This window comes from Pipistrellus hanaki, assembly GCF_964339955.1.
Source record: "Pipistrellus hanaki genome assembly, chromosome: 2".
NCBI lineage: Eukaryota > Metazoa > Chordata > Mammalia > Chiroptera > Vespertilionidae > Pipistrellus > Pipistrellus hanaki.
Genome location: NC_140504.1, coordinates 105,481,645 through 105,494,445, shown reverse-complemented (window position 1 = coordinate 105,494,445; position 12,801 = coordinate 105,481,645). Strand labels below are relative to the sequence as shown.

The 12,801-nt window shown below is 38.5% G+C and overlaps 1 protein-coding gene and 1 long non-coding RNA gene across 8 annotated transcripts in view; both read right to left on the bottom strand.

Moving 5' to 3' along the window:
• The window catches only part of XRN1 (5'-3' exoribonuclease 1), a 214,342-nt gene that overhangs the window by 125,178 nt on the left and 76,363 nt on the right, over positions 1 to 12,801 (bottom strand). The gene's annotated exons all lie outside the window — the stretch shown is intronic.
• Positions 1,213 to 5,871, bottom strand: LOC311616796. Its single transcript, XR_014793992.1, has 2 exons — positions 1,632 to 5,871; positions 1,213 to 1,571 (listed from the first exon to the last, which is right to left on the bottom strand). It is a non-coding gene; the product is annotated as an uncharacterized lncRNA (long non-coding RNA).

Here is a 12,801-nt window from a genome sequence, read left to right as displayed (position 1 = left end):
CTTTAATTATATAGGATTATATCCCTAATGCATTGTAATCATTGCTATGTTGCACATTACAATAATTTTGACATTTCCAGAATATGATATAAATAAAATCATATAATACATAACCTTATGAAATTGACTTTTTTCATCCAAGTTGTTTATATCAATAGTTACTGCTGAGTAGCATTCCATTATATGGATACTAGAGGTCCAGTGCATGAAATTCGTTCAGTGGCAGGGTCCCTAGTGGCTGCCAGCTGGTACTCCCTCCCTTTCCTTGGCCACCTGTCTCTGCCACCAGCTGGGGCCTACCTCCCTTCCCTTGGCTGCCTGGTGCTGGTCAGGGCATCCCTCCCTTTCTTAGGCCATTTGCCGCAGGGTTCCTTAAGTATTCTACATATTAACCTTTTATCAGAGATAACATTACCAAATATGTTCTCTCATACAGTGGGTTCTCTTTTCAATTTGCTGACAATTTCTTTTGCTGTGCAGAAGCTTTTTATTTTGATATAGTAGCATTGATTTTCACATTAGTTTCCTTTGCCCTAGTAGATGTATTGCTATGAGAGATGTATGAGACTTTACAGTCTATGGTTTCTTCTAACATTTTTAAGGTTTCTCAACTTACATTTGTCTTTTATCCATTTTGAATTTATTCTTGTGTATGGAGTAAGTTGGTCCAGTTTCATTTTGTCCCATATATCTGTCCAATTTTCCCTTTCTACTTATTGAAGAGACTGTCTTGACTCAACTGTATGTTCTTGCCTTTTTTGTCAAAAATTAATTGAGCCTAATGGCTTGGGTTGATTTCTGGGTTCTCTGTTCTGTTCCATTGGTCTATATGCCTGTTCTTGTGCCAGTAGCAAGTACAAGCATTTTACCTCCATGGTTAAGTTTATTCCTAAGTATATCAATTTTTTGTTGTTGTAGCAATGGTAAATAGAATTTTTTGATTAGTTTCTCTGAGAATTCATTATTGGTGCATAAAAATGGCATTGATTTATGGCTATTAATTTTGTATTGGTATATAGAAAGTTATGTGGAAACTTTGTATGTATTCCCACTTTGCTGAGAGTTTTTTTTTTGTCAAAAATGGGTATTAGCCTGGTTGGCATTGCTCAGGGATTGAGCATTGACCTATGAATTAGGTGGTCTTAGTTCAATTCCCAGTCAGTGCACATGCCTAGGTTGTGGCTCAATCTCCAGTGTGAGGCATGCAATAGATTCTCTCTCATCACTGATGTTTCTCTCTCTCTCTCTCTCTCTCTCTCTCTCTCTCTCTCTCTCTCTCTCTCTCTCTCCCTCCTTACCTCCCGCCCTTTTCCTTCCTCTCTGAAATTAAAAAAAAAAAATGTTGGATTTTGTCAAATGCTTTTTCTATATCTATTGATATGATCATGTGATTTTTGTCTTTCAATTTGCACAATATATTACATTTATTGATTTGGGAGCATTTTACTGGCCTTGCATCCTGGAGTAAATTCCACTTGGTCATGGTATATTATCTTCTTAATGTATTGTTGATACGATTAGCTTGTATTTTATTGAGTATTTTGGCAGCTATATTCATCAGTGATATTGACCTAGTTGGTCCGAAGGTTGTGGGTTATTGTTAAGCTGATTAACATTAAGCTGATATTGACCTGTAATTTTCTTTCTTTGTAATGTATCTGGTTTTAGAATTAGGATAAAGCTAGACTCATAAGAAGCTTGGAAGTGTTTCTTCCTCATTTATTTTTTGGAATAGTATGAAAAATATAGGTTTTAGTTCTTCTTTTGAATGTTTGGTAAAACTTCCCAATGAAGACAAACAGACCAGGGCTTTTGTTTGCTGTGGGTTTTTTAAACTAATGCTTCTATTCCATTAGTTCTTATAGGCCTACTCAAGTTTATTGATTCTTCCTGATTCAGTTTTGAAATATTCTGTTTTTCTAGGAATTTGTCCACGTCATCCAAATTGTTCAGCTTGTCATACAGTTGTTCATAGCATTTTCTTACACTCATTTCTGTGGTGGCAGTTATTACTTTCCTCTTTCATTTCTGATTTATTTGGTTCTTTTCAGTTTCTTGGTGAGTCTGGCTAAAGGTTCACCAATCTTGTTTATCTTTTCAAAGAACCAGCTCTTGATTTCATTGATCTTTTGTACTTTTTTTTTTTTTTTTAGTCTCTTGTCATTTATTTCTGCTCTAATATTTATTATTTCCTTCTTCTACTCATTCTGGGCTTTTCTTGTTCTTTTTCTAATTTTTGAAGTTGTAGCGTTAAATTATTAATTTTTCTTGTTTTCTGAGGTAGATCTGTAATGCTATACATTTCCCTCTCAGGACTGCTTTTGTTGTGTCACAGAGATTTTGGGTTGTAGTGTGTTAGTTTCATTTGTTTCCAGGAAGTTTTTATTTGTTGCTCTTGTTGGTAACCCATTCATTGTTTAATAACATGCTGTTTAGGCTCCACATGTTTGAATGTTTTTGAGTATTCTTACTGTAGTGGATTTCTAATTTCATTATACTGTGGTCTGAGAAGATGCTTGATATGATTCCAATCTTCTTGAACTTGGAGACAATCAATGTGTGTCCTAACATGTGGTCTACCTTTGAGAATAACCCATAGACACTTGAGAAGAATGTTTATTCTGTAGCTTTGGGGTGGAATGTTCTACAGATGCCAATGAAATCTATCCAATAGTGTCATTTAGAATCACTACTTCTTTGTGAATATTTTGTTTGAAAGATCTATCCAGTGAAGTAAGCAGTGTTAAAGTCCCCTACCATGACTATTGATTTCTTCCTTAAAATCTTCTAGAAGTTTTTTTTTTTATATATATACCTAGATGCTCCTATATTGGGTGCATATATATTTTTCAGTTATATCCGCTTGTTAGATCAATCCCTTCAGTATTATGTAGTAATCTTGACTCTTGTGATGGTTTTCGTTTTGAAGTCTATTTTGTCAGGTCTGAGTATTTCTACCCCCGTTTTCTTTTTCATTTCCATTTGCATGGAAAAGTTTTTCCAATCTCTTTACTCTCATCCTTTGCAAGTCTTTTGTTTAGGTGGATCTCTTGTATTTTGCATATAATTAGGTCACATTTTTGTATCCATTCAGGTACCTAAGTTGTTTGATTGTAGCATTTAATCTATTTACATATAAGGTTATTATTGATAGGTAATTATTTATTGCCATTTTAATTCTTTATGTCTAGGTTTCTCTTTTTATTTCTTTTCATTACAGGAGGCCCTTTAGCATTTCTTGCAGTGGTTTGTTACTGATAAACTCCTTTAGACTTTGTTTGTCTTAGAAGCTCTTTATTTCACCATTTTTAAAATTGAGAGCCTTGGTAGAAATAGTAATCTTAGATTCAGACCCTTGCTTTTTATTACCCTGAATAGCTCATGCCATTCCCTTTTGACTTGTAGAGTTGCTGATGAGAAATCAGCTGATAGCTGTATGGGAGCTCCTTTGTTGGAAATGAATTGCTTTTCTGTTGCTGCCTTTAAGATTCTTTCTTGGTCTTCAATTTTTGGCATTTTAATTATGTGTCTGGGTGTGGGCCTTGGATTCCTCTTGCTTGGGACTCTCTGTGACTCCTGGGCTTATGTTACTTTTCCCTTCAGAAGGGAAGGGAAGTTTTCTGCATATATATATTAATATATTTTATTGATTTTTTACAGAGAGGAAGAGAGAGGGATAGAGAGTTAGAAACATCAATGAGAGAGAATCATCAATCAGCTGCCTCTTGCACCCCCCCCCACTGGGGATGTGCCCGCAACCAAGGTACATGCCCTTGACCGGAATTGAACCCTGGACCTTCCAGTCTGCAGGCTAATGCTCTATCCACTGAGCCAAACCGGTTTCGGCAGTTTTCTCCCATTATATCTTCAAACACATTCTCTATTCCTTGCTCACGTTTTTTTCTCCTCCTGACACTCCATTCAGCTACCTTAAGTCTTTTGATTGGAGCATTTAATCTATTTATATTTAAAGTTATTATTGATAGAACTTATTTATGTTTCATGTCATATATTAGGTCCCTTAAGCTGTCCTCCTGTTTATAATTGTTTATTCTTTTTGGTTCTTTGATTGAATTTTTTTTCTACCCTGTCTTCTAATTCACTGATCTGATCCTCAGCTTCCCCTAATCTCCTGTGTATTCCTTCTAATGCGTTATGTATTATGTCATTCTTTATTTCCAACTAGTCTTTTTTTTATAGTTACATTATCTTTTCACATGCTGTTTATCATGTGTGCCATCATTATTCTGAACTCTATATCAGATAAACTTCTTACCTCCATTTGGATTAATTAGTTTTCTGGAGAATTCTTTTTTTTTTTTTTTCTCCTATGTTTCTGGTCTGGGCACTGCCTGGGGGCACTGGCGGCCCTCAGTCAGTGAATCAAGACCAGCAGATTCTCTCCGAGAACTCTAGCACACCAGGACAACAGCTGTCAAGATGTGACTCTAGTCTCGGGTGGAGAATTCTCTTGTTTTTTCATTTGGGGGTTGTTTTTTCTCCCCATTCTGGCTTCTTATTTTGGTTTGTGTCTTTGTATTCAGTAGATCTGCTACAACCACCAATTTCTAGTGCACTATAATGCCAGATGCTCTTTCTGATTGGCTCTGAGTAACCTGTTTGGGACTATGAGAAATCCACAGCTGTAGCAACCTCTGCTTGAACTGGATACCTTTGGAAAGGAGGAAGGTGTGCACCAGGGTCTTATTTTCCTAGCCCCAGGCTCAGAAATCAGGCAAAGACACAAAACCCCCAGAGATCCACTTCTGCCTGCATTCTAATAGTTATTAGCCTTGATTAGCCTCAAGCTATGGAAAAAAGGGTGGAGTCAGAGGTCTTCCAATAGGATTTGGCAACTATCTTTTCCCCAGGCCAAAACTGCCTGGATAATAAAGGTCTGTGGGAGAAAGATGTACTCTGCAAATCAAGGAAATTACTCATCTCAGGAAACCAGGTGGCTGCCCTCTGAGCTCCAACCCGAGGCCCCAAACCTCAACTCTCTTCGTACAGCTCCAGTCCACTCTACTCTCCAATGCACAAAATTTTGCATGCACCCAGGCTAGTGGCTGCACATGAAATTATGTGCATTGGCCCTTTAAGAGGGGGCCTGTATTTCCATCTGTCTCTCAGTGGCAAACAGCAACCCTACCACTTTTCACAGCCAGGCGTTATATGGGCACCTTTCTCAAGCCGGGGAGCCCAGCTTGGAGTTTAGCTCCCATAACCAAGATACCCCCTGGATCTTCAGCTGCTGTCTGATACCCCTTTTATGTCTCAGCATTTCCTACCAGTCTTTATGTGGTCTCTCCTTTCCATCCTTGGTTATCAGAGTTTTCTCCAGTTAGTCTTTGGATAATTTCTTATTCATTTCTTATGTGGTTTTTCTGTATTTTAGTTGTAGTTCCAGTTTGGTCTTGGGAGAGTGTCAGTGTAGCTTCCACTAACTCTGTCACCATTTTTAATCTCCTGTGTCTTGCTTCTTTTGCTTAAAATGTTTTTGAGTTCTTCCATGTTGTTGCACTTATCAGCAGTCTATTCTTATTTTATTGCTGAGTAGTATTTTATTGTATACACTAGAGGCCCAGTGCATGAAATTCGTGCATGGAGGGGGGTGTCTATCAGCCCAGCTTTCACCCTCTCCAATCTGGGGTCCCTTGAGAGATGTCTGACTGCCCGTTTAGACCTGATCCCATCAGGATTGGGTCTAAACGGGCAGTCAGACATCCCTCTCACAATTCAGGACTGTTGGCTCCCAACTGCTCACCTGCCTGCCTTCCTGACTGCCCATAACCGATTCTGCCTGCCAGCCTGATCACCTCCTAACCACTCTGCTGCCAACCTGATTGATGCCTAACTGTTCCCCTGCCAGCCTGTTTGCCCCTAACTGCCCTCCTCTTCAGGTCTGTTTTCCCCTAACTGCCCTCCCCTGCAGGCCTGGTCCCCCCAACTGCTCTCCCCTGCAGCCTGGGTCCCGCCCAACTGCCCTTTCCTGCAGGCCCGGTCACTCCCAACTTCCCTCCTCTGTCAGCCTGATTACCCCTAACTGCCCTCCCCTACAGGATTGATTGCCCCCAATTGTCCTCCCTTGCAGGCCTGGTCTCTCTCAACTGCCCTCCCCTGCTCACCATCTTGTGGTGGCCATCTTGTGTCCACATGGGGGCAGGATCTTTGACTACATGGGGGCAGCTATCTTGATCTTGTGTGTTGGAGTGATGGTCAATCTGCATATTACTCTTTTATTAGATAGGATAGAGGCCTAATACATGGGTGGGGGCTGGCTGGTTTGCACTGAAGGGTGTCCCAGATCAGAGTGGGGGTTCCCTTGGGGTGTGAGGTGGCCTGGGCGAGGGGCCTGTGGTAGTTTGCAGGCAAGCCACGCCCCCTGGTGACCCAAGCAGAGGCCCTGTATCTGGAATTTATTTACCTTTTACAATTGAAACTTTCTGTTTGCTCTGTGGCTGCCGCCATTTCTGTTTGGATTTGTTTACCTTTTATAATTGAAACTTTGTAGCCTTGAGTGGAGGCTTAGGCTGGCAAGGGCAGGTGGAAAGCTTGGCTTCCTCTGTTGCCGGGGAAACCCAAGCCTCCCTCTTGTTCTCTGTGGCTGCAGCCATCTTGGTTGGGTTTATTTGCATACTTGCTGATTGGCTGGTAGGTGTGGTTTGTGGGTGTAGTGGAGGTACAGTCAATTTGCATATTACTCTTTTTAGATAGGATTCACCACAATTTGTTTGGCCAGTCTAATAATGGGTATTGTTTCCAGTTTTTAGTTACTATGAATACTCTGTACAATACTTTTTTTTTTTTTTTTTTTTAACATTCTTGTTTTCCTTCTCACTCTTGGTAAATACCCAAATGAAATTGCTGGGTTCTAGGGTAGCTTTATGCTTACCTTTATGAATAACTGTTCAGACATATATGAAATTATTAGTATTATTTTATACTCCCACCATTAATGTACAAAAATTTCAAGTGCCCCATAATCTTGCCAATATCTGGTATTGTGTCTCAATGTTTTAGTTTTTCTCTATTCTTCTGAGAGTGTAAGTGCAGTGTTATCTCAACATTGTCTTACTTTAGAGATCTCTGATGACTACTGATGCTAAAGACTTTTTTTCATTAAATGCTTAATGGCTATTTGTATCTCCTGGTTTGTGAAATGGCCCTTCAAATATATTTCCTATTTTAAAAATTGGGTTCTGTCTTACTATTCAATTAGAAGAGTTTTACTGGTATATACTCTGGATACTAGTCCATATGTTTTACAAATTCCCCCAGTGTTTGGCTTACATATTGACTATTTAACAGTATCTTTGGAAAAGTAATTTTTTTACTATAATGATATTTATTTTCTCAATTATTTATGGTCAGCGCATTTTGGATCTGATTGAGATTTTCTCCTAAGTTTACTTCAAGAAAGTTTACATTTGTAGCCTTTATATTTAGAGGTATGATGTATTTGGATTAAGTTTTCTGTTTAATGTGAGCTATGGATCACGATTAATTCTTTCCACATATATAGACAGCTGTTTCAGCCCCAGTGGTTGAAAAGCTTTTTCTTTATCCATTGAATAGTTCTGGTGGCATAATTGAAAATTAACTTTCTGGAAAAGGATAGCTTTACATTCAGACTCTATTACATTCCATTGATCCATTTTATCTATTGTTATGCAAGTAATATGCTGCCTTAATTACTAGAGCTTCATGGTAATACATGAAATCAGATAATAAAAGTCTGAAACATAGTTCTTTCTACAGATTGCTCTAGTTATTCCAAATTCTTTGCAAAATAATAAAAACTTTAGAATCAAATTTCCAATTTATACATAAAAATCTGCTGGGATATTTATCGGTATTATGTTGTGGCTAAAAATCAATTTGGGAAGAAGTTACATCTTAACAATATTAAGTTTTCTATTTCTATTTCTTGATTGTGGTAAAACCTTCTCCCCCAACCAGCATTTATTCAGCTTTCAGCCTACCAAAGCTACTTACAGTTTTCAGTGTAGATAGCTTACACTTTTTGAATTCATGTATGTGTAGAATTAAACTTTATTTATTTTTAAAAATTTTGTATTTAACAATAATATTTGCTGCTAGTACATAGAAACACAATTGAATTTTGTACATATTTTACATCCTGTGACCTTGCTAAATTTACTTATTGTATATAGTATCATTTTAAAAAATTTCTTAAATTTTCTACATACATAAACACACTACATGCAAATAAAAACAATTTTAATTCTTTCTCCCTAATCTGCATCGCTTTCTTTTTTACTGATTTAATACACTGGAACACCTTTATCCTATCTTTGACTTTACAGAGAAAATGTTTAGTCTTTTACTATTAAATATGCTGTTAGCAGATTGTTTGTTTTTAGATGACCTTTATCTGACTGAGGAAGTATGTCCTCAGTCCTTTATCTTAGTCTTAGTTTGTTGAACATTTCTATTAAAATTGGGTGTTAAATTTTGACAATATAACAAATTGCATTGTAAATCAATTTTATATTTCTAAAATAAATCCCAGTTGGTCATGAGTATTATTCTAATATATTACTGAAGCACATCTGGTTTTATTTTGTTAAAAGTTTTACATCTACTTTTAAGAAAATAATGGTCAGCATTTTTTTTATATAACTCCCTTGTTTAAGTATCTGGATTATGCTGGTCCAATATAATATACTAGAGGCCCAGTGCATGAAAATTCGTGCACTCAGGGGAGTTCCTCAGCCAGGCCTGTACCATCTTGCAGACCAAGACCCCTCAGGGGATGTCCACCTGCCGACTTAGGCCCGCTCCCTGGGGAAACAGGCTTACGCTGGCAGTCAGACATCCCTCTGGCAGCCTAGGAGCCCTCAGGGAATGTCTAACAGCTTAGGCCTACTCCCTGATGCTATTAGTTGGGCATCATTAGTTCTGCCATGGAGGTGAGAGAGGCTTCTGCCACCCCTGCTGTGTTGGCCAGCCATGAGAGGACATATGGCTAAGCAGTAATCCCCCTTTAGAAGTGCACTGACCATCAGGGGCAGCTCCTGTGTCGAGTGCCTGCCCCTAGGTGGTTAGTGCATGTCATAGTGACCGATTGTTCCACTGTTAGGGGTAATATGCATATTGCCCTTTCATTATATAGGATTGGAAAGTGATCTGCCTCTTCTATTTCCCTAAAATTAGTGTAAAATTGTTATGTCTTCCTTAAATGTTTGATAGAATATATAAGTGATGATATATGAGCCAAGGATTTTCTCTGTGGGATGTTTTTTAAATACCAATTAAATGTCTTTAAAAGATAAAGGACTACTTATATTTTTACATATCTTTTAGTTTTGATAAATTGTTTTCATTAAAGATGTATTCATTTCACCTACATGTGAATTTGTTGGCTTTAAATTAACAATATTCTTAAACTTTCCTATACTATCTATAGAATCTATAGGATGTCTCTATTTTTAACTCGTAATATTATCAATTTATGTGTTCTCTTTCCCACTCTCTGTCTATTATCCACACTCCATGGTCCCATAGGAAGAATTTATCAATTTTATTAACTTTTAAAAAGAACCAACTTTTGGTCTCCTTAACTTTACTGTTGTTTATCCATTTTCCACAGATTTCTGTTGCTATCTTTATTACTTGATTCTGCTTACATTGGTTTAATTTGTGCTTTTAATCTCTAGCTTCTTACGGTAGGAAGCTTACCTAATTTATGTAGCATAATAAGCATTTGAAACATAAATCTCCCTTTAAATACAGGCTTAAGGTCATCACACAGATTATGCTGTGCTTTCATTATTATGCAGATCAAAATATTTTTTAATTTCTCTTTTAATTTCTCCTTTCATCCATGGGTTATTTAGAAGTGTGTTATTTAACTTCTAAGAGTTTGCAGATATTCCAGATATTTCTATTGATTTTTAATTTAATTCCATATGGAATTCTATAATTTCAACTCTTTTAAATTTATAGAGAACTGATTTATATCTCAGCAAATAATCTTGGTGAATGTTCCTTATTCACTTAAAAAGAATGTGTATTCTAGAGTTGTTGTGTTTACTGTTCTATGAATATTAATAAAGTTGAATAGGTTTAGCATACATTTTCTGTCTTCTTATTGTATCCATTCCTCAGACAGAAGTATTGAGATTTCTAACTATAACTAACAATGGATTTGTCTATCTCTCCTTTCAGTTCTGACAGTTTTGCTTCATGCATGCAAGGTCTATTATTAAGTATAAATACATTTAGAGTTTTTATGTCTCCTTGATGAACTGACCTAACTTTTTAATCAGAATGAAATATCCCTTCTTGATCTCTGGGAATACTTGTTCTGAAGACTGCTTTGTTTAATGTTAGTAAAGCCATTCCAGTTTTCTTATAACTAGTGTAGCTAGAAGTTTAATGCACATAATAAAGAAGAGAGTAGTTAAATCTCATTAATAAAAACATAAATGGTGATATTATCACTCTGCTCAGTAACTTATGTGAAATAATCTCAGATTAATAATATTATGTGTATCTGAATGAACAAATTAGACACAGCTGATAAGACAACATTCAATAAAGAAGGTCAGAGGACACCTAGAGAATGCTACTTGGCAGCCATAACCTGCCTGGAACCACCACTGTGCCCCGGGAGTGAGTGGCGTAGTACGTTCCAGCAGGCTATCAGATGTCTGTAGGGAGCGCAAGCAGTCAGAATTAGCTCCCACATGATGCCTTCTCACCAGCCCATTGGGACCCTGCATCATAGGACCAGGCTTCAAGATCCCACGGTGAGTACAAGTCAAGGGGATCGCTGTGCCACACCCCTGCCCCTGACTCCAGAACCATACTGCTAGCATGACCTGGAGCCAACCAGTGCCGGCTCCACCTCTAGTGCCGGGACCTGCTGCTAACGTGACCTGGAGCAACGCACAGAAACCAGAGCATGTCCCCCTCCAGGAGAGTGCGAACTGTGCAACCAAGAGCAACAAGTGTCCAGTCTATCCCAGCCCCCAGGACAGCCCTGCTAGAGTGACCCAGAGCAACCATTGTCTGCTTCACCCTCGCCCTGAAGGGGCGAGCAAAAACAACATAACACACACCTTACTCAGGACCACAGGGAAGCTCTTTGAATAGGTTAATTGTGGACCTGTGCCTGGTCCACAATGGCCCCCAGGATAGTCCTGCCAGGGCCATCCTGAGAAAACAAATGTACACCTCACTTCAGATGACAAGAGAGCATGTATTGAGACATGTAGGCAATCTGCCCCAACTCCACAAGAAGAGGTGTGAACTGGAGCAACCTAGTGCTGTATCTCACTCCAAGCTACAAGAGAAACTATGCAACCCAGAGCAACCTGCAAAATGTCCATCCCAATCCCAGGGTCTTGCTTCTGGGGTATCCTGGAGTAACCCAGTGTGTACCCCACTCAGGCCAAAGGGGAGGAGATATGACTGTGTGACCCAGAGCAACCTACACTTGCTTCAACACAGCCCCTGGGATAGTCCTGCAGAGGTGACCCAGACCAAGCCAGTGGGACCAGCCAGATGCCACAGGACTGTACTGCAAGTGCTCTGCCAGAGGGACCTATGGTGCCACTGTGCCATGGGCACCAGGGCTGCACAGCAAATTACATGCCAGAGGACTCTGGGTCCTCATAGAGGATAGCACCCACAGAAACTGTGAATATGCTCCCACCATCCCAAGAGTCTGAAGCATACAACTGAGGGACCAGATACGTGGTTGAAGGGGATACAACTCAGAGTAGAGAAATAAAGAAATGAGAGTAAAGGCAGACCCAAGCTCTGGTCTAACGATTTTCAGATCATTGCCCTGATAGGTCTTCAACCTCTCAAACTCCAAGAAGGGTGGCCAGGGTCAGAAAGAGATAGCAAAAATGGGAGACAAAGAAACAACCCCTTAAAGAAAGAAAATGAGGAACAGCTAGAAAAGGAAGTATATGAAATAGAGACATGCAATATGTCACAAAAAAAATTCAGAGTAAGGGCCATACAATTATTAAATCAGCTGGATGAGAAAATGAACAACTTATGTAAGAACCAAGAGGAAAATATATAATTAAAATAGAAAACACAATGGAAGGTTCCAACACCAGACTAGAAGTGGAGGACCGAATTAATGAGTTAGAATATAAAGCAGAAAAACACACCCAATTTGAATAGCAATTGGAGGGGAAAAAAAAAAATACAAAGCAGGAGAGCCTAAGGGAGCTTTGGATCAACATTAAACACACATATAACAGGAGTGCCAGAAGAACAAGAAGAGGAGCAAGGGTTATAAACCTACTTGAAGAAATGACAGAAAACGTTCCTGATTTGGTAAAGAAAAAAAGTCACACAGGCACAGAGAGTCCCAAACAAGATGAACCCAAAAAGACCCACACCGACATATCATAATTAAAATGGCAAACATTAACGACAAAGACAGAATCTTAAAAGCTGAAAGAGAGAGACAGAGAGTTACCTACAAAGGAACTCCCATTATATTATCAAATGAGTTCTCAACAGGAACACATAAGGCAAGAAGGGAATGGAGTGAACTATACAATGTGATGAAAATCAAGGGACTGAATCCAAGAATACTCTATACAGCAAGATTATCATTCAAAATTGAAGGGGAAATCAGGAGCTTCACAGACAAAGAGGTTAAGTGAGATTATCACTATGAAGGAAGAAATTCAAGATATGCTAAAGGGACTGTTGTAAAAAAGAAATAGAAAGCGAAAGAGGAACACAGGCATAAAAGAATAAAAATGGCTATAATCAAATACCTATCAATAATAATCTTAAACTTAA